This window comes from Solea solea, chromosome 6 (genome assembly GCF_958295425.1).
Source record: "Solea solea chromosome 6, fSolSol10.1, whole genome shotgun sequence".
Classification (NCBI taxonomy): Eukaryota; Metazoa; Chordata; class Actinopteri; order Pleuronectiformes; family Soleidae; genus Solea; species Solea solea.
In genome coordinates this window covers 28,529,889-28,552,951 of record NC_081139.1, presented here as the reverse complement: position 1 = coordinate 28,552,951, position 23,063 = coordinate 28,529,889, and the positions used below count along the sequence as shown (strand labels likewise).

General features: G+C 43.0%; 1 protein-coding gene and 2 long non-coding RNA genes across 4 annotated transcripts in view; all 3 read right to left on the bottom strand.

Moving 5' to 3' along the window:
* LOC131460541 (NACHT, LRR and PYD domains-containing protein 12-like) overlaps window positions 1-23,063 on the bottom strand; it is a 216,418-nt gene that overhangs the window by 85,489 nt on the left and 107,866 nt on the right. The window lies entirely within an intron of this gene.
* Window positions 2,080-15,395, bottom strand: LOC131460564 (uncharacterized). Its single transcript, XR_009240395.1, has 3 exons — window positions 15,236-15,395; window positions 4,973-5,040; window positions 2,080-2,807 (listed from the first exon to the last, which is right to left on the bottom strand). It is a non-coding gene; the product is annotated as an uncharacterized LOC131460564 (long non-coding RNA).
* On the bottom strand, window positions 15,444-16,162 carry LOC131460569 (uncharacterized). Its single transcript, XR_009240399.1, has 3 exons — window positions 15,993-16,162; window positions 15,600-15,771; window positions 15,444-15,499 (listed from the first exon to the last, which is right to left on the bottom strand). It is a non-coding gene; the product is annotated as an uncharacterized LOC131460569 (long non-coding RNA).

Genomic DNA, 23,063 nt, shown 5'->3' with positions numbered 1-23,063 from the left:
GTATTTGTCTGTCTGCCTGTCTGTCTGTCATCCTGGGGCTACATAGGCTATTCTTATTGTTGTACAACGGCATTTCTTCTTTAATCACGAGTCAATTGAAACTAAATATTTAAATAATTGTATATGAATTGCTCTCATGTGAAAATAGTAATATTAACAATAATAATAATAATCCATCCATCCATCATCTACCGCTCTATCCTCCACCAGAGGGTCGCGGGGGGTGCTGTGCCAATCTCAGCTACATGGGGCGATAGGCGGGGTACACCCTGGACAGTTGGCCAGTCCATCACAGGGCCACACACATATAGAGACAAACAACCATTCACTCTCACACTCATACCTATCTATGGTCAATTTAGGGTGTCCAATTGACCTAATCCCCATATTGTATGTCTTTGGACTGTGGGAGGAACCCGGAGAACCCGGAGAGAACCGACGCACACACGCACACACTGGGAGAACATGCAAACTCCATGCAGAAAGGCCCTTGTTCCAACCGGGGCTCGACCACTACGCCAACAACCGTGTGGCCCAACAATAATAATAACAGTAATAATAATAATAACAATAACAATAATAATAACAATAATAGTAATAACTGAAATACCAACAATAATAGGGGTGTCATATGTGCATATATAACCAAATCTTTTGGGGGAGCAAATGCTAATGTAGGTTATATGCTTGCATTGGCTAATAAAACAGACTTTTTATTTCTTTATCCTTAGAAGGTGTCTTATTTTGGTCACTATTTACATTAAAAATAAACAAAAAAAAAGAAATAAACACAGATCTTTATTTTATATATGGCCCTCAAAGTGCTGTCTGAAACTAGGTCTGGGATGGCCATGAAATGAGAAAATCCAAATGTTGTCTCAAAGCTAAACCAAATACATCATTGGAAAGATCTCAGCCTGGTGAGTAACATGTATCATTATGAAGACTCTACGTGGCTCCTACATTGAATGAATGACCTTTGAACCTTGGCCTTGTTGTATGTTTGAAGGGTTATAATTCAGCAACCAAAGTGGCTACAGACATGGAACCAACTGTTATAGAGAGCGCTTGACCTTAACTATCATGTGTACAATTTTGGTCAAATATGGTTGAAATTAATTTTCTACCAAATGAACAATGAATTATTGAAAATCTGATTACACACACATTTTAACTATCCCCTTAAACTCATTTGTGTACTCTCAATTCATTATTTGCATCTCTCAATTCTATGGAAAAGACTATTTTTGAAAGAAAACTACAATTCCCTAGGGGCGGGCCATACAGCTTGTTGCATACCATCACCACAATTGTAGTTTATCCAGTTGACATCAAAATAGGGTTGTAAAAACGCATTTACCAAATGTATCAAAGATGTGTAGTACAGCCAAATTACAAATGACACTGTATTTGGTTGAGCTATGTTTTTAGGTAGCCTAGCTAAGTTGGACTTCCGGTTTGCAACTAGAGTTTTAATCGCAAAAAGCATCTAGTGATGTATATCTTGTACAGTCGAACCAGTAATTACTCTGCTTATACATGAAATATGCTATGTTAAAAAAAGTGGATATGTGCACAAAATCTAAATCTTGATCAGTTTGAAATAAATTCAATCTGTGGCTAAGGATCATGGGTAATGTAGTAGTCAAAAAACACCGTCGTGGAGTTCTCAAGGACACTTTGGTGTTTTGAAGTTGAGGATATCATTAAAAGAAAAACTTCAAATGGGAATTGGCAGTAAGGAAAATACAGCCGGGCGTAGTGTAGTGAGAGTATGACAGCGTTTGGATCCGGAAATTGTATTTTGAAAGGGTGTTACGTCAGAATTAAAAACCGGATTGATAAGTATAAGTATAGCTTACAGTATTTTCATGGTTGAATTCAATATGTACATGATACATTAACCCTTATGACAAACAAAAATAATCAACACATTGCTATATTTTTAGATATTTGACACTTATTATCATTGTTCATTTATTTGAAACTATATATTTCTTTATTCCTATGTCATGCTTATATAGCTATGTACCTATATATGTATATTTATTATTCTTTTATATGTATTATTTGAACACTCTAATCTTATTTGGATATGAAAGCCTATTATTGGCTGATTGTCTGTTTGTTCCTAATCTTTCTTTATTGTATTTTCTAAATAGTTTATCATCACTTGCTATATTTGTGGAGCAATTCCAATAATCTAGCTCGTTAAGTAATGTATGAATCTACTGTTTGTGGATTTTGACTCTCAGTGTGAAATAAATAGGCTACATGCATGCATACAAACTATGACAACCTCAGTTAATGACAAATACAAAACGTGCTTAATGTGTGTCAACTGTCTGGAAGAAACACAAACATATACTGGGTACATGCACTGTGCCAACACTTAACTGAAGTTCAGCAAGCCTAAACACTCAATAGCCCTAGTGTGCTGGTACTTGAAGTATAAGAATGATGATTTCTATTTGATTTGATTGACTTTCTTACATGTTGAGCTTAATAAATGATTGATGTTTACCAGATGTAATTTAACATGGTTGATGTGTGAATGGCATAGAACACAAGATCCATGAACACATTCCTTCAATAAAAACAAAAGACACGTGTTGCAGCACAGTATTGGATTTGAGCTCAGTGTCAGTCATTTCTGTCGATTGTCTCTTTTCCCCTGCTGTGAGTAGAGCCCAACCAGTTAGGTTCAGCTAACTGAACCAGAAGGAGGAGGAGACTCAGGGGTGGCAGTGTGGTGTTGTTGTGCAAATGTGTTTGCAGGCTCCCATGTGTCATCCCAGGTTTTGCCACTGCAAAGTATCAGAACACAACAAGTTGTTATCAGACAGTGCAAACTTTAAGATCATGTTTAAACAAAGCAAAACAAAACACTCAAATAAATGGATTTCATTCATGATTAAGAGTGTTTTCATTTACAGACATTAAGTTTGTTGAAGTGGCTCAATGTAACTGAAGAGGAAATTGAAGTCAACTTTTTGGGGTCAGGGTCAAAGGTCGGTTATGTGGTCTAATAAGGAGCTATGACATGAACACTTGAAGAAACAGAGTGAGTTTCAACATTTGAGTATTCTGTATTCTTGATGAGATTGAAAGAAAAACACCTTGGCCTGTAACACACAGACACATGACTTTTGTGCAATGTTTTTTTTTATTATGCTCTGCGTAAAAAAAAAAGAAAAACACTAGAAAAGGTTTGAGGCTGTTTCAGAAAGCAGGAAACTCTGAGCCTAACAGCTAAAATACATGGGAAATGGATGTGGGACGTGTACATATGCAGGATGCAATGGGTTTGTTTGACCTGCTACAGTCAGTGGCCTGTGGTTGCTGCCAGCTTCAATGTGTGCATGTTGAGTTTAGCTAAGTCATAATGAAGTTTGTTCTGAAGGTTTTAGAAGCTTGGCTACTTCACTTGCCTTCTGGTACAATGAGGTATTTATCTTCATCATTTGAAACAGATTGTACTTGTTTTCTACACTGTTTGATGTCGGAGGGCTGCATAGCTGCACGTGGAGAAGAAAAAGACATGAGCTGTGGAAACATTCAGTAGGGTCGTGGCTCCAAAAGCCATGTAACACTTTCAATTAGATACTGTATAATTGGGCATGCTGCAGCAGCCATGTCACACCACATGCACCCCATGTATTTTCTCTCTCTCAAGTTGTCGGATTCAGGACTGAAACTCTGAGTTGGTTGAACCTGACGGAATTCATGTTCATGGTTGTTACGTCCCCGTTACAGCCCACGTGACAATGGTAAACAAAAAAAGCCTTCCTAAATGGATCTCTGATACTACCATTCTAATGCATGTATATGCAGATTGAGAAGATTTCTCTGTAAATAAAACAGTTACATTGGTCAAAAGTATCAATAACTTCACAATAAAGTTTGATTCTGTGTTCCATTAGTTAATCATGGAACATACTTACATTTCCTTGAATCAAGATTTGCTCTTCACAGTCTATTTAAGAAAGTCATTGTTTCTTCTTCACTCAGAAATATTAACATATAGGCTTATCACAAATATGATTTGGATTGTATTTTTTCTTCATTGTATAAATTCTATTCTGGCGAACAGTGGGAACATTTACATCCTGAGTGAAAGAAACAAATAGTTAGTAACGCTTCACACCCATTTAGAATTTTAAAACTGAGATCTTACATTATATACACAATAAACATTGTAGTGGAACTTATAAAAAAAAGCACATGCATTATGCTGAGTGGAGAAATATAATCAAGAGATGGAATCAATGTTTTTATGGACTGAATCAATCAGGAAACAGCTTATGTGATACACAGAGAAACCAATGGTTTGTTGAAGAAAACCTGCCGGCCATCAGGTTATGTTCACAGAGTCATGTAGTTTAAGGTAACTCTCCTTCTGGAATGGAAATGGAGTTCCCTAAAATTCCCACTGCTATTCCTAAGTCTTCTCCTCTTCCTCATCTTTCTTACTGCTTCTTCCTGCCCTGTTATCCTTCATGTATTCTAATATCGCTGCTGACACTGCTCTCATCCTCACTGCAAAATGCTGCTGGAATAAATTCCTACAACCTATCTACCCCAGGCACTACACCTCTTTTCCCCACAATTGTGAGGATAGCTCTCAGCTACCATGGGGTCACCAAGTTCAAACAGGAGGTGCAGCAAATACATGACACATGTGCTACTTTTGTTATGGTCCTACAAACATGCTGCAACACTTTCTTGGACTCTTCATGAAACAGTAGTGGAGATAGAACAATTGTGTATGAATTCTTAGCACATAGAGCAAGGCAACCAGCACACTTTCACTTCTTCTTTCCCCTACACACAGAGAGAGATAAGGAACAATCATTTGAGCTGTTCATACAACCACTGGATAGTTGTATCTTTGAAAGGCAAGAATGACTCACTGAGACAAACAAGAAACCAAATGAAGAATATAGAAAATGAAAATGCTATAAAATCTTACCTCATGTATCCTTCTCCCAGAAATTGAGCCAAACTGGAATATTTTCTGTCTACTACATTTTCGACAACCTAATATGAGGAAAAGAGAAGAAAAGTTTATGAAGCCATGAATGCAATGCTTTGTAGCTTCATCAAATATGAGTACTGAGTTTTTAGTTAACAAGTGGATATATGTTAGGTGATCTGTATTCTTTTTTGTCCTTTGTTTTCGCCACACTGCAAGATGAACCGCACTGGGTTTTCATAGGACTGAAGTCACATTGTCAAAACTCTTCATAAACTTAATGTTTACAGCACACTCAAACACTGTTTTCATTCAAAACACTTAGAGTTCTTGAATTTCTGCACTAACCATGTTCAGATTATATGTAGAAAATATCTTAGTATAAATGAATCCAAGATAAAATGAAATAATCATTCCAAACAGCTGCTTCAATCTTGTGGCCAAATCCAGGAGAGAGGAAGGACTAGAAGCGTCACATTCCTGTACAGTATAAATCATTATACTACACGTGTTGCTTTGTTGTGTAATTATTATAGTTGCAGCCCTGGAATTTCATCAACTTGTTTTTGCTTTCAAAAGTACTGTAAATGACTTGACACAGAGATATAGACAAAGGAAATGGAAGCAAATGAAATAATATTCTTAACGTGTAACAAATAGTTAGTTGATCCTACATGTCAAAAACTGAGATCATACATTATATACACAATAAACATTGTAGTGTACTTGTACATGCATTATGCTGGGCTTTTGCTGGACAATGAATGCGCTTCCATGCCAATTCTTTGATGGACTGAATCAATGAGGAAACGGCTTATGTGATACACAGAGAAAGTAAAACATTTGTTTTCCTTTGCTTGGTGCGTACCTTTACTCAATTTCTGCTAGTTGTTACAATGTGTTACGTGTGACAGTGTGTGTTTTCTGGCTGAGAATTGTTGCCAGTGTTTTGGTCCAACAAGCTGATTTTGAAGTCAGAAATCATACATTAATCATGTCTCTGGTTAATGTTAATGTAAACTGTGGCCGCTTCAGAGTGCCAACCAACACTCAGGTCATTAAATATAGAAGAATAGAATATTGTGTACTGGATCCTGATTCAATGACCCGAATGAAGCCTGGCTTTTCCAACCAATAATTGCCCAAAGTCAAATGAGTCTGGGAGCCCATTTATTAATGCATGTGTAACCCAGGTTACTAGGCCCTTATTAGAAGTCCACTTACCAGTTAATTGGTCAGATCAATAAATTAATAAATTCATATTATTTTATGTGACAGACAAATAGAGTTTGATTTAAAATAATCTTACACCAAATGAATAAATAGGATTTATGATTTAAATCCAAAATATGTCAATAAATATATTAAATATATATATATATATACATAATGTTGGTTTATATCTGCTTAAAAGGAATATTTTGTTCATTTCAAGTGTGTCGAAAAGTGTACAATATACGGGTGACATGAGGAGTTCACGTCACGTGACGCAGCGTAACCAATCACACGCTGTCAGGGTGTACGTGCACTTGTGTTTTCATTCTCTCGCTCTCTCTCTGCCGAACTGTCGTCAGGGTGGCTACATGCTAGTCTTTTGCTGCAGATGTTATTGTTTTATGTGAGAGAGTCAGATATTCAAGCGTCTGAGTTTCATCCTCAGTGCAGAGAGCGAAGCCTTTTGCCGTGGGTTGATTAGCAAATAGAAAATAATACTTATCTTTGTTTTTGTTGTTGGTCCTTGATGTTCTTCGTCAAAAAAAAAGTGAAAACAAATGTGTGTGTGTTACCTGGACTTCTTCATGGAGGGTCCAGGTTCCTCCTTCAGCCAGTCTCTTCTCTTTGTCGCCGATTCCCTCCCGACCTCCACTCCCCACACAAAACATTATATTACCGGGCCAACAAAATTTGTCATTAAACACAACATATAGACACACACGCTATAACCAGCCAATACATACCAATACATGGTCAATCACATATTTACAATCATCAACACAAATAAGTTAGTTAAAAAAAAAATGTGAGCAATGGAGGACATGCCAGATGCCTCTACTTGCACCCATACACAATGATCCACATTTGTGGATAATAAATAAATAAATAAATACACATACACAATAAATAGTTCATATAAGTAGTATGTATTAGCTGGTTTTACACATTCAGAACACAGTACACTGGCTGGTGATAACTGTAGTATGTCTGCAGTACACCAGCTTGGAGGCATGTTTTGTGGCTCTGAGATGTAGATGTGGTCGAGCAGTGTCTGCTTTTCCGTCGTTGCCGTTGTTATTAGTTGGGTAAAGCCTCTGGACTGAAACACCTCTCTGATGGATTTCTTGCCTCCTGAAAGTAGGTCCTCGTTAAAGTCCCCACAAACAATGACAGGCTGGTGATTCATCATGTCCAAACTGTCCAAGAGGCTTTGCAAGTTTGGCAGGAACTTGACCAGACTGTAATTTGGAGGCTTGAACACAGTCGCGATTAACGCTTTGACTGGTCCCTCAACTTTGACGACAACAAATTCCAGATCTGTGACGTTTTGGATGTATCGACGGGCCTCAGCCCGAAGATTGTTCCGACAGTACACTGCGACCCCACCTCCATCCTTTGTAGCCATGTCTGTGTAGTGTGTGTACGACGTGTGTCTGTTACGCGTGAACACGTTGTACCCGTCCAAGTGTAACGTCTGGGGCACAACAGATCCGGACAAATGTGTTTCTGTCACACAGAAAACATCAGCGAGCCTGAGTTCATGATGGGCTCAGGCTCGCTGAGCCCATCTGACCGCTTGTCTGACCGACATCTCTCAGTGGATGTCTGACCATCACCTGAAACTCAATCTCAACAAGACTGAGTTTCTTTTTCTCCCAGGAAAGGGCTCTCCCACCAAAGACCTAACCATCACCCTCGACAACTCTGTGGTAACTCCGTCTCATACCGCAAGGAACCTGGGTGTGACACTTGATGACCATCTCTCCCTCACTGCCAACATTGCTGCAACAGCTCGATCTTGCAGATACATGTTGCACAACATCAGAAGGATACGGCCTCTTCTAACCCAGAAGGCGGCACAGGTTCTGGTCCAGGCTCTTGTCATCTCACGCTTGGATTACTGCAACTCCCTCCTGGCTGGTCTCCCTGCGTGTGCCATCTGACCCCTGCAACTCATCCAGAATGCAGCAGCTCGACTGGTCTTCAACTTACCAAAATTCTCCCACACTACACCTCTCCTCCGCGCCCTTCACTGGCTTCCTGTAGCTGCTCGCATCCGCTTCAAGACTCTAGTGCTTGCGTTCCATGCTACAAACGGATCCGGTCCAGCCTACATCCAAGACATGATCAAAACCTACACCCCAGCCCGCCCACTTCGCTCTGCATCGGCAAACCGGCTCGCTGCCCCCTCACTGAGCGGATCGCAGAGGCATTCACAGAACTCGAGACTGTTCACTGTCCTCGCTCCCAAATGGTGGAACGAGCTCCCCATCGACATCCGGACAGCGGAAAGCCTCCACATCTTCCGCCGCCGACTAAAAACACATTTCTTCCGACTCCACCTCGACTAAGACGATGACGACGACGACGACAAAAAAAATTAAAAATAAAAAAATAAAATAAAATAAAATAAAAACCTATACATCGCACTTACGACTAGCACTTCATAGGTTGGTTTACTTGAAGCTCTTACTTACTTCTAGCTCTTATTTGTACCCAAATGTTTAAATGCACTTATTGTAAGTCGCTTTGGATAAAAGCGTCTGCTAAATGACATGTAATGTAATGTAATGTCGTCCATGTGACAGGTCAGTCCTTATGTGTTGTGGTGGATGACCGTGAAAATGGTTTGCTCTGCCAATGGGACGCGGTGCAAGAGTGGCATTACACCGTGGAATGAAGCTCTGCTCATACCCTCGAGTGCAGACGTGATGTGAGGATCTGCATAGATTTTACTTTCCTCAAAGTCGGTGACGTTCAGTCCTTGAAGCGATGTGGTCCGACTCGTCCGGGCTCAAACACGCGCTTCAGGCTTACCACCGCCGACTGTAGGGTCATGCCTTGCACTTTGTGGGCTGTGCATGCAAAGGCGAGCTTCATTGGGAACTGTCGTCACACCATTCTTTTTTATGACTCATTTTTTCCTCCCATTTTTCAATGTAGGCCAGATTGTCAGATGGCCCCAGGATCTTTTCCGGAATCTCTGACCCGCCGAAGGATTGTCCAGTTGGAGTCCAAGCAGCGTCACGGTCGTCTTTCCGTGCGATCCGGGTCTGGTCACAATGTGTGCGATCGTTCCAAACTTCCCATTGACGAGTCCATCTTCGACGTCGAGATTTCTCGTGACCATGACGCGCACTCCCGCAGCAGCTTGCAAAACGTCAGGCAGGTCTCTTTTGCCGCCCTTGATAGGCTGCGCATAGGCCTGCATGCATCCAGTCCGGGGATCTTTTTTGTAGTCTTCTGCCGGAATGTTAACGATGTCTCGGTGGAAGGCAGCGACTGTGGCGGCATTGTGGGCGTCCACCTCTTTGTTCGTCGTAAAAATGTGCAGCGCTTGAGGTGGACAATCACTGACGTCAGCGACGACTGTGGCGAGCAAGGCTCCGTCTTCACTGGCGAGTGGCTCCGTCTTTGGCTTCACCCTAATCCTGTTGAGCAGTTGTGCGAACGCGAGGTCGTCTTTCTGGCGCATGATCTCTGTGAGATTGACCATCTGGAAGTAATCTTTCCAGAGATCCAACACAGTCTCCTCATACACGCACAGTGGTTTGGCTTTACCGGGGGGTGGCAACTGGTAAAAGTCTCCCACTGCCAGAACAGACATCCCTCCAAATGGTTTCCTGTTGCCTTTGATCTGCTGGAGTCTCCAGTGGACGTAGGCAAACAGCTCCTTTGAAACCATCGAGATTTCGTCGATGACGAGAATCTCTGCGTTCGCCAGCGTTGCCCTCACCTCGTCCAGTGCATTCCCAAGGCCCTGGTATGGCAGCTTCAGGTTCCTTGGCAGCTTCAGGATGGCGTGCAAGGTTTTACCCAAGATGTTGAATGCCGCCGTGCCAGTGAATGCTGTGAGCAACACAGTGGGCTGGGACATGTCGGCGAGGTCGCGGATTTTGGGCAGCTGGCGCAGGATTTTGGTGGCTTCCTGGTGTATTGACTTGATGAGGTGGGATTTGCCACAGCCAGCTCCGCCAGAGACGAGGTAGAAAAACTGTTCGGGATCGTGACCCCAAACACGTTTCAGGCACCACTCGCGCACAGTGTAGAAGACGGAGGCTTGCGTTTGGTTGAGGCTTTGGTACATTTTGCACACAAAGTCTGGGCTTAACTTTGGCGCAACTATACCCGGGACGCCTGCGGTGCTCTTGGGGTCGATGTGGTAGTCAGGCACCCCGTCCTCTTCGTCCTCGTCGTCGCCGCGATCAATGTGCTGCCGCTGCTCAATGCACTCCATGCGATCGACTTCAACCTCTGGCGCAAAGGTGTTCCACACGTTCAGAGTCGGGCCCATCTGTCGCATCTTGTCCAGTGCATTGTTCACTTGCCTGCCATAGCCTTCGTATCGCTTCTGGTTGTTGTCCACGATACTCTTGACTCCCAGATCCCACTTGCGGCCGCTTTTGTAGAAGTGCTCGTACGTCGGGCACGTCTCGCTGGTCAGGTCTTTGTCCGATCGCTGAGGAAAATATAGTTTGAGCAGGCGTCGGTAATGCTTCTCTGGTTGTTTCTTCTCTGAGAAGCGAGGGAACCTGATGACAGCACACTTGCCTTCGGTCCGTTTCTGAATGAAGCCTTTGTCGTTTTGGAGAGGAAGTGCTCGTTTGCCTTCAGTCTGGCGGCCGTAGAGAATTCTGTACTCTGAGGCAAATTCAGCCAAACACATGAATTCAAACTCAGGTGCAGCGGGTCTTACCTCGTATTTCTCTGGCACACCAGACATCCACACTTCCTCTGCCTCTGGTGACATGTTCTTTAACCGGCTCATCGGGTGACTCATTTTCAGAGCATTGTCATCAGTCTGGACAAAGACAACATTCCGGGTGCATTTCTTTAAAGGCAAGCTGCATGTCCGTGCCACGGCCTCTTGAGCGCTGACCTCTCTGTGTTTGGAGTAGGCCTGCATGATCAGCTTCATCTCGTCGCGCTCATTGACGTTCCTCTTCTTCACGTCACTGACGACTGACTTGAGGTGCTCGGTCATCTCATGCTCAGGTTTGGACAGGTAGGACATCATGTATGCCATGCAGCTGTAGTCTGGATGTCCATGTTGGCGTTCCATGCCCTGAGCAACACTGGATTGTATGTGTTGATCCAACAATCATTGGGGCGGCGTTTGATGTAAAGCACACTTCCGATTGTCAGATCAAACACAGCATCCAAGTATTGCTGATGAGTGAGATTGCATTTCTCAAGCAGCTCCGTCAAGGTGTCGAATGAAGCATTGGGATCACACAGCAGGTTCCTCAGTGGCTTCAGTTTGTCCCGGGCCTTCAAAAAGAAGTGTGGCCTTCTTTTTGCCAGCACTTTTGACTTCGTTTCCACGCCTGCTCTGCTCCTCATGGTCATCCTTTCCACCGTCATTGTCATCGTCTTTGTCGTCCTCTTCGTCGGGGTTGGGGGTGTCGTATGTCAGAATGGTTTTGTCCATGGGCAATTTAGGGAACCCGAATCTGCACTCCACATTGCCCTTCTTGCACGACTTTAAGTGGTTTCTGCTGTGCACTTGCACCTCAGAAACAATTTTGTGCAGCTCGGGGTCCGTGTCTGGGTCGGGCTTCTCACACGATATGTACCGGTCGACGAATCGGTACACATCCTCGTCCATGCATTCTCCCAACACTGGTGCGTCTTTGATCCACACCAGCATGTGAATGTGTGGGCTTCCTCGGGCTTGAAACTCCACACGATAGAAGTAATCCTTCACTTCACCGATGGGTTGAGCAGGAGACATGATCAGGCTCGTCATGAGCGCATCCACTCTCTTCTCAAACATCCGCATGACAGTGACAGGATTACTCCGGAGAATGTCACACTTGGCGTTCCAGTCCAGCTCAGAAAAATGCACACCTTCACCCTGTTGAGCTTTGATCCCCTCTATGACTTCAGGCCATCTCATTTCGGCAGCTGAAAACGTGAGGAAGAATGTTGGCTTGCCCAACTGTCTGGCCATAGCGTGGAGGTCCTTCAGCGTTTTGTTCCAATAAGCTGGAGTTCCTCTCAGGGACTGCATGAAGCGCGTCACGTCCTGATTTTGGATCAATTTTTCCACCTCATTTTTGTCCTGCAGCATGCGGTTGGAAATCTTGCGACCATCTTTTGACTTGGTCTTGCCTTTGCGCATTTGTATGGACATGCGGCTGTTAGCCAAATTAGTTTCCTTGACAAACTGGGCAAAGAAAAGCCAAGACTGGTCGCCTGCGAATCTGAAGTCGGCAGAAAAGAGTCTTACGTTAAAATAAATACTTGGTGACAATTTGATCGATGTGTTTTGTCCTGTTGGGAACTGCACAGGAAATGCCATGGATTCTAATTTGGGTATGGTAAAAATGCCTACGGGTCTGTTGCCTTGGGCGGGGGCAATACTAAATATCCCACTACCGTAGGAGAGTATTTCCTGTGCCATGTCAGGGGGCTGCATGCAAGTGTCCAGGGCCAACCCGGGTCCGAAGTGGGTGCAACGTCTTCCTTTTCTCCTTCTGAAGCGTTGCTCTGCTGGGGCTGTGCAGCAGCTTCAGACTGACTCACCTGTACTTGGTCCTCTTCTTCACGGTCATCGTGGAGACTTTCAAAGGTTGCACTCTTGTCGATATTGATCTCATGATATTCAGAGTGCGTCTCCTTCAGTGTTGCTAGTCCAGCTAGCACATTCTTCATGTTGACCGTGTAGAAGTGTTGATGACCTTTGTACCTGATGTGTCTCTTCAGCTTGACCTGCAGCAGCTGGGCTTCAGGGTTGGGTCTTGGGAGACAGTTGACGGTTTTTACCACCTCTGACAGCACACACACGACAGCACCGCGTACTGCTCTTTGCTGACCTTTGGGCAAGGCAACAATCTTCGCAAAAGGCAGGATTTTTGCAATCAACTGCCTTTCAAGCACATTCAGATCAGCTAGCTCGGGGGGATGGGTGCTAACTCCAGCTTGTTGGCTACGGCCATGGATGGCATCTGTCCTCTCGTCAGGTGTCCGTCACAAGTCGGGCATATCCACTCCTGCAGTCTCTCCTCTGGAACGGTGCAAGGCGCTGAGCATTCGCCGCCACACACGTGAACATACTTACCCGTCAAGCAAGCAGATGCCACATGGGTGTTTTTCACATACTTGGATCTGTTGCACTGCTTGACTTGATTGGGAAAGAGGAGTCGGTGGCAGACTGTGCAGACACGTGTGGGTCCCTGGCGAATGGTTTCGCGGAATGCAAATATCGCTGCTTCCATCACAGGGTCGTGTTTTTTGTGTCTACTCTGAAAATCAGGATCTCTGTATCTCAGAGCTATGTATTTTTTTAGTCTGCTCTGAAAATCAGGATCTGTTTTGTATCTTCTTGCCATTTTTTCTTTCTTTTTGTCTTGAACATGAGGATTGGCATAATACCTCTTGTATGACAACAGTCTCTGTTTGTGGTAGTGACGGTCTTCCACATATTTTTTGTTTTCATAGCTTGCTTTTTTTTTTACTCCCTGTCTCTTCTAAAGCAAAACTTGGACAGATGAGAGCCGTGTATTCTGCCTTGTGTCCGGAGTGTGTGTGTGTGTGTGTGATGCTTGAGCCTCTGGTGAGTCAACTTATTTGAATGTTAGTCTGATGAAGTTGAAATGTGCATCTGCTAATATTAATATGGATTAATGAAGCATTCATTTCATGTATGTTGTGTTTAAAAAGATATAAAAATGTTTTATATTACAGTGTTTTACTTACATTACCCCCACTCTGTGTGTTTTCTCTGAGAGTGAGCGGCGATAAAAGAAAATGTTTTATGTTAATATAGAGTGTTACGTTCTTAATTTGTTTGTTAGACAAACAAGACAGCAACACGACAAACCAAAGGTTTCAATGAGACAAAGACGGTTTAAAGAAATTATATTTAATAATGAATACTTAAACACAGCCTGGTTTACACAAGGTGGGGGGAGGAAAGGAGGGAGGTGGAGTGCCAAATAAATGAAATCAATAAAACAAAACTAGTCCTACTCTATACCTTTGTTTTTAAACAAAAAAAACCCTGTCCTCTCTAAAAACAAGAGTTCAAAATAATTGTCAAAATGTTACATGGGTGGCAATGCTCCACCGCTAAGCTAGTGTATATAGACAGTGTGAACTACGTGCTGCCATGTACAGGGTACCCCAAGCTGAACTAACTCCCTTCCCCACCACACACCATTTACCACGACCGTTGTTGTCTGCCAGCAATTGCATCGAGTGTAAACAAGTTGAGAGAGTGAGAGCTCCTCAACAGGCTCCCCTTTATTGAGCCTCCCGTCAGATGATTGGCCATGGCAGAAGTCAAGGCGGTGGCCTCATGTCCTCCCAGGTGCAGCTCATGATGATCAGCACCTGGTGGAAGGATAGGGGAGGGAGAGAGGAGAGAAGAGGACAAGAAAAACTAATACAATGCCCCTGCTGGGCATGTAACATAGAGAAATGTGTTCAGTTCATTTAGAGAAGTTTAAAAACAATTATTAGGAAACAATGTTACAATGTACATATATAAATCGTGTTTATATGCATTTATTTACATTTAAAAGTATATTTTATTTATATTAATATTACAGTAATCCTCTCCGGCTCTTATCCTTTGTATGGATTCCTGGGTTGAGATCTGCATGAAAACTTCTTCTTCTTCTGCTGGGATTCCTCCCATTTTGTAAATGTAGACGGGAACCTCAGTAGTCGTGGCGAGCTACCCAAAACAGAGACTGTGATTTGTTCTGTGGCTGGATTTATTGCCAACTGTTGTTAACATCTCATGCGTCGCTGACAATTTAAATTACTTTGGTCTATTTTTTTATTTTTTTTGTTTTGTTCTTTAAATCAACGCAATATAATACCTTTAAAACGCACCTGCTGGTTGTGTGAATTCTTTATTCTGTCACTCAATAATTGCATATTGCTAATACCCCTTTCTCCCATAGCGATCTAGACTTCTGGTTCCTGGCCCATGAGGTAATTAATGCACCGATAGAATAAACCTATCTGTATCTCCCAGTCTTTATCATCAACAGTTATAGCTGAGGTGGGTTACACATGCAAAACAAGACTTACCCTTTTTCTTCTTAAGCCCCTCCTTTTTTAACTGGGAGTCATTTCCTCTCTTCCTCTTCTTCATTGCTGCAACAGTGGTAGAGGTAGAACAAGAAGAAGAAGAGAGAGACGGACAAGGGACAAGGTTCAGGACAAATACAGTCTCCTCGGTGTGGTCACGTTGCTCCATGGTGAGGCTGCTGTGCTGCTCCATGGCGAGGCTGCTGTGCTGCTCCATGGTGGGGTTATCAGGCTCTGCTGATGGGTCAGTGTTGGGCTGCTGTTCTGTTGAGGTCATTCAAATGTATTTTTCAATTTTTCTCAAATTAAAACTCAAATATATGTTTCAAACAAAGGCATTCTGAACAAAAAATCTTGCTCTTACCCTTAGTCAAAAGAAATTCATAAGCCCTCCTCATCTTCTCCAAGAAGTTTTTGGTGGTAGATGTGAGGGGCAAATGGGTTATTATGTCAGCTACCCACTTGTTAGAGGCCTTCTTGTCTTTTTTTCCCATAAATAAAATGGGCTTGTAGCCTATGGCCTCAAGTTTTCGCACCTGAAAAAAAGTAACCAGTTGGCACACATTAGTTAAACCCACAGCATGATTGGACACTTAAGTACTGTAGCAAGCATTTAATGGCAGTTAATGGAGTACAGTGGAAGAAAAGGAGCCGCAACTTGTTTGATTTAGATCAAATGAATAAAAATGAGCCTTTTCACTGACTGCAATACGGGCTGAATCAATAATGCGGCCAACATTCCGGTTTGGGACGATACCTTGACCCCACTTGCTGTCCAATGATGCTGTCTTTTCCTTCAACTTCTTCTTCATTGACAGGCTCACATAACACATGCTGCAAGTTTTGAGGCTTGCAGCATTGAGTGTCTGGCAAGATGGACAGGGCCTGAACTTTGGACGTGTCATGACACACACTGATATAAACAAAAACAAGACACATAACAAGATATTTTTTTACAGACAAGAACTTAATACTGACAGAAAGATACACAAACAGCAACAGAAAGACTGACAAGTACAACAGGGACCACAATGGAAATGAGCCTATGGGCTTTATTGTGTCATCCCTGACTATTTTGTATTTGAATCTATGACACACAGAGTGCTTGATTCATACTATATCAATAATGGTCAAATCAAATCAATCAATCCAAACTTTGACCCAGTAAGCCAGTGTACAAATGGTTCTGACAGTTTCATGTCAGTCTTCTACAGCCCTTCAAATGAAGTGGTGGGCCTACCTATATAACATAAAGTTGAATTGAGCACGGAAAAAGCATCATGTGCTAACTACTGGCTTACAGCATCACGTGTTAGCTAACCCTACGTGCATTTGGTGCAGCAAGTTATACCTCAATGTCTTCAATAATTCACAGTTACACCAAATGACTACCCTGCTCTCCTAAAGATGCTAACAACAACTTCTTTTCTTCACCTGACACATTTTAAGGCGTACATTTAAGGATTTTATCTCCATATGTCACCTGTCTAATTCATTTATCAGTGTACTTACCGAGGGGGGGGGGAAACAGCAATGGGACGCTGCATCAGGGTTGCCAGGTCTAAGACAGAATCAGCCCGAAATCCACAAGGTCCATGTGTGAATGTGCTGATCTGAAGTTAGTTTGGTAGGATTTAGGAATAAATGAAGTATATCACTTAACATATGGGTTTCTATATATTACCCATATAATGTGAATGCAAAAATAGGTCTACCCCAGCCAGCAGACAAAGACTTCAATCCGCGGGACTATAATTTCGTAGGAATAGCGCAGACATGGCAACGCTGTCTCATCGCATACAATTACGTCACACACTTGTGATTTAGAAAAAAGTACACTTTTCCCGATAAAAATAATAATCTTTACTTTTGCATCATTCTTTAAAAATACTATGGTTGGTGTTGTGATAAGAACTGCTTGCGAATCCCTGCTGTGACTGCAGATTTCCACAAAAGTGGGCCAAAATACGTTTCTTGAGTATTAAATAATCTCTGTCATCGCGATTACAAACCTCAGAGACAGAGAAATAAAAAGCATTTGAGCCTATTATTTGCTGTAATATTGCCTAATTGTTGTATGGCCTAACACAATACTCAAATCATATAATTTATTCTAACCAATCAATCAATCAATCGATCAGCAGTATAGCCCCATATTCCCCATATGCTTCCTGTAGCTGCTCGCATCCGCTTCAAGACTCTAGTGCTTGCGTTCCATGCTACAAATGGATCCGGTCCAGCCTACATCCAGGACATGATCAAAACCTACACCCCAGCCCGCCCACTTCGCTCTGCATCAGTAAACCGGCTCGCTGCCCCCTCACTGAGAGGACCACAGAGGCATTCGTAGAACTCAAAACTGTTTACTGTCCTAGCTCCCAAATGGTGGAACGAGCTCCCCATCGACATCCGGACAGCAGAAAGCCTCCACATCTTCTGCCTACTAAAAAACATTTCTTCCGACTCTACCTCGACTAAGACGACGACGACAACAAAAAAAAACAAAACGTATACATCGCACTTATGACTAGCACTTCATAGTTTGGTTTACTTGAAGCTCTTACTTACTTCTAGCTCTTATTTGTACCAAAATGTTTGAATGCACTTATTGTAAGTCGCTTTGGATAAAAGCGTCTGCTAAATGACATGTAATAATAATAATGTAATAATATTCATCAGCACACAACGGACTGCGGTCTCCCCGACTCAGTCCCGTGGCGTCATATGCAGACGTTATGGGAGCTCTATAGAAGTCAACCTGACTACCCCAAGCGTTGAGAATTGACGCTAAAGGGGTACCCAGTACGTTAAGAACTGACTTGGGAGTGAGACCGTGTTGGTCCTGAAGACAGAGACGTCCATCCCCAATTACACAGTGCGACCACCTGGAGAGCTTCTTGATCCAGGAGAGAGCCTTGACCTGTCTGCTGCAAAAAGAGAACCACTCTCATACACAAGTCCAACGCTGATGTGTCTGCCATGGTTGTCAACCTCCTCTGCAAGGGCTCTGCAAAGCTCTTGGTGTAGAAGAACAAGCTGAAGCTATTATACACCTCATCCAAGTCCAAAGGCCACAAAGCTACAGCATAGCTATTGTCAGAGTGGGAACAATGATGCATGTGTGCTGCAGGTCAAGGGTTTTCTAGTCTTCTAGTCTAGATGACCACTCAAACCCCATCACACACACTTTCATACAGCACATCTACTGTATGTGCAGCACATTTTTCTATCACTCATCTTTCATACCCATTCACACGCTGCCAGCACAGACGTCAGCATGTAGACTAGCAGAGGCAGGAATCCAACCCCCAACCCTTACGCTGAAAGACGACTGGCTGTACCACTGAGCTACAACACCTCTGGACCTGTGGTCCGATACGAACCACTAGAATGAAGAAGTGTTCTAGAACAGCAAAGTGTCTAAAAGAGCCTCAGTGACAGCAGGTGGTCACATGTCAGCCAAAGAGAATCAGAACAGCCAAAGTCACTGAGATGGAAAACACGACGAGACACGACAGGTTGAGACAGCACAGGCTGCAGTTAGCTGTGGAGACCACCTGCTGATCTAAGTCACTGAGGAAATGCTTTATGAAGAGTCTGCAGTGTCTGCCTGTGACCACAGTGACATTGGATGTTATCCCTACAGATGCAAACCAGGGTCAAGGATGATATCCCTGTTCAGGAGGCTCATTCTTCTGTACAGGAAATAAAAAAGTACACACAGGAGTTGTTGATGAAAGGATGGATCGTAAAGTCTCAGTCCCCGTACGCCGCACCTGTGTGAGAGAAAAAAAGGAAGAGTCATTACGTCTTTGTATCAACGACCAACAAACACCCTCTCCCTCGCATGCAGGACTGGCTTCACTCACTTCTCTCTTAGATCAGGGCAAAGCCTACCATCAAGGCTTCACTGCTCAGGGTTCCAGGCGCCCCGTGGGTCTGTATGAATGGATCAGAACGCCCTGTGACACACTGAGGGATGACCTGCAGGCATATTGCAAGTATTCTGTTTATTGACTTTGCACAGAAGATTTATTTTGGCCGCACATGTCGTCGCTTCATAAAAACTGTGAAGAATATTGAAGCTGCACTGGTTTATTGAAAATGTTCATTGGTAATGTGCTTTATGCTGTTTAATGGTACAATGTTATTGTGTTATCTTTCTAACCAGAGGCTTCTGCACTGAAAATGTTTGAATGTGATAAGTGTAATCATTACAGACTTTACTGTAAATGCAGTAAACCTCATACTCTGATGTGATAGAGTGTACATTAGAAATGGGACGTGTTTATGACTGAAACAGGAACTGACACTCGGGAAAACGTTATGTTATTTTTCTATGTGACCCATTAAAAATGCAAACACATAATAAGTTGAAAATAGAAAGAAATTGGACAGTGCAGTGTGGTTTTTATTATTATTTATTTAACCTTTATTGCTCACTGAGACACAGGCTCTCATTTCCAAGAGACAACTGTCAGACAATCACAGAACAACACAGTTACAGACAGACAGCACAACAATAAAGGAAATGTCCAAAATGTCACGTGAACAAACACATTCAAACACCGTCTCCAGTGACTGTAAAATCTAAATGTTAAATGTGTCCCCTGGGTACAGGAAATCAAAACTGTACCAGTGCAGAATGGTATGACATTATGAGAATGAACACACTTCACTAAGAACATGGTATTTATTTCCTAGGTTTAACTTCTTGGGGAGCAGGGTTGCTTAAATATTTGTGGCCCACGTTGCTGAGATAGGAGTAGAGAGATCTGGTCCTCACGAAGAACCCAGGACCCTCCTGGTTTGAAGAATGGACACAAAGACCTCATCAATGACTCTGACGACTGGGAAGAGGAAGATGAACTCTAACTTCCAAGTCTGTGTTGCTCTGATGGTCCATTAATCTGACCTCTGACCTCCAATAACATGATCATACATGGAAGGAAACACCTTTCTAGTAAGATTTGACCTTCTTGACATTTGGTAGCGTGGTTCAGTACATTCATGACATGTTTAAATCCAGGCTTTTCCACCTAAGGTCAATTTTCTGATGCTACAAACACGTCTATAGCACTAGTTACCGCTTTAGTGCAAGTTGAATTTAGAGCAAGTTTTGCTCCAAATGAGGACAGAAGAGTTATCTGTGTTAACAGAGTTGTTTTCAGAGTTATGTCTACGACCTCATGATGCATGTGGAGACGTCCTGTGCTTTGCTACTCACACATAACATGGTTTACACACCATGACAAGAACATTGTAGACAACATTCACAGGGGAACACAAAATATTTCCATACCAGTGATTTCAGAGAATTCAATTTTATTTATGACATATATTATCCCAAGGCACTGTACACAGACAACATCATGGAGCACTACAGACTACAGACCCAGCCAGGGACCAGTTCATCCGAGCCATAACCCCCATGAGGCTGCGCATTCAGACCCATCTCGCCCATCCCCGCTCCTTACAAGAGGCTTTGGAGCTGGCTCTGGAGAGGGGGACTGTGGTGGGCGGGACCAAAGCGGCCCTGGAGAAAGTGATCCTACGGTGAGAAACGCTGCCTGCGCTGACATGACGGAACTGATCCAGAGTGCCACACGCCCTCGCCAACACCCCCTGCTCTGCTGGGGACACCCTGCCCCAAGTTGGACTGTCATTGGGCGGGGCCTTGTCAGGTGGTGGAGCGGCTGGGTGAGGTGGTGTACAGAGGCCAGGAAAGAGGAAGAAGGTCGCACACCGCAGACACAGAGGAAACTCCCTCCCTTCCCAAACGCCTGTGCAGAGGGGCGACGGCACAACCACTACACGCAGACACGCCCACGAGCCCGATCACAGCCCCATTCTCCCTGCACCTACTATCCCACAGACAGTGACTGACCCACCACACACACCTTTGACTACACAGGGGCCTGTACAACCCGGAAATAAACCAGGAAGTCAGAAACTTGTTTGGCATATATATATAAACAGTGTCATATATTGTAAGATTTACATGTTTAGATCGTAACAAAACGACCGGATTGTCTATGATGAAATACAGCGTTTATAATTCTTACACATCACTTTCTTAAAGGACTGAGGATTTTCCTCGTCGTCGTTACTGTTTTCTGACATTTGATTCTTTTCTTTACAAAAAGCGGCTCCTTTATTGGTCGAGCACGGTCACATGACGGCGGCTTTACCACGAGTCACAAACTACTGCGGGGTAACATGTGTTTTGGCTTTGTTTCAGATGGGTTAGGGTTGTGTTAACCCTGTCGTAATAATAATTTTTCTTTTTGACATAAAATGATGTCTCTGGGTGTCCTCAAGAAGAACACTGTACAACAGGGGTCACCAACCTTTTTGAGACCCAGAGCTACCTGAAGGGTAGAGAATAATATGGAGGGCTACCATATTAACATTTGATACATTTAATTACCATTTAAATGATGAATATTATGCATTCAGTTGCATACACATTCATTTCAGTGCTTACTAACGATGATCACAGTTTTATAAACAATATCAAAGACATTTTACTCAGTGATCATATGGATACATGCAAGTGAGGTGAAGTGAAATGAGCCCGCGGGCACCACGTTGGTGACCACTGCTGTACAAGAATATGTGTGTGTTCTTGTATTTGTTACCCTGTTAGGACCATTTCTGTCTGGAAAAACCCAAACCAGGATCAGTGTCTTAGTTTCATAAGAGCTGAGTCATTCTATACATCTCAAGCCCCCCCCCCCACACACACACACAAATTCTTGTACAGCATTCTTAGTGAGGACACTCGTAGACAGAATGCATTCCTGAACCTTCACCATGACAACCAAATGCCTAACCCTAAAACCAGGTCTCAGCCCCCTTTAAAAGCCCTAAAAGCCTCATTATTGTTGTAAGGACCAGACAATAATGATAAACCATCATTTTACAAAGAGATCAGTGAAATCATGGATCAACATGCTCTGTTTTAAGGTTTGAAGTAAACAAAGGAACATTCCACTGATTTAAAACAAACACTCTCTTTAGCTCCACATACTAGGGTTAGGAATGGACTGAAGTGTTAGAGGGAGTTAGGACTCACACGCACACACACACACACGCACACGCACACACACACACACACACACACTCATCACATCCATGGCCTCCACCTGTTGAGAGAAGACGACAGAGAGTCAGAGTCAGAGTCAGTGATGCAGCTCAGATGTGGAATAATAACATCACATGTTACAACAGCTCACATTCACTCATTCACCAAACACTGGTTGTTTGGAGTTGTGTGAAAACAAATCAACAGAAGTATTTGGACTATTATGAAGTATTCAAATACATTCACAGTATTTTCATATGGAATTTTGCAGCTTTAACAGCTTCAACTCTTCTTGGAAGACTTTGCTCAACACTTTGAAGTGTTTCTGTGACAATTAGTGTCCATTCATTGTGTCGAGCATTGATGAGGTCACACACTGATGCTGGACCACAAGGTCTGGCTCTTAATCTCTGTTCCAGTTCATCCCAAAGGTGCTGGATGGGGTTAAAGGTCAGGGCTCATGTCTTTATAGTGGTTGCTTTGTCCACTGGGACACAGTCATGTTGGAGTAGAAATGTCTGCGTCTGCTGAACTTCAGATTGTCCTTCACTGAGAGAAGAGGCCGAGAGTCCAAAGCCCCATTGAAACACGTCAATTCAAATACTTTTGTCCATATAGTGCATCTATAGTGCTGCAGGAACTACTCCTCACCAGCAGGGGTTGCTGTTTCTTTATGTTCATCTCTGTTGACATGGAAGTCAAGGTCACATGTTCAGCTGTGGCCTTAAATGCGTACTCTGT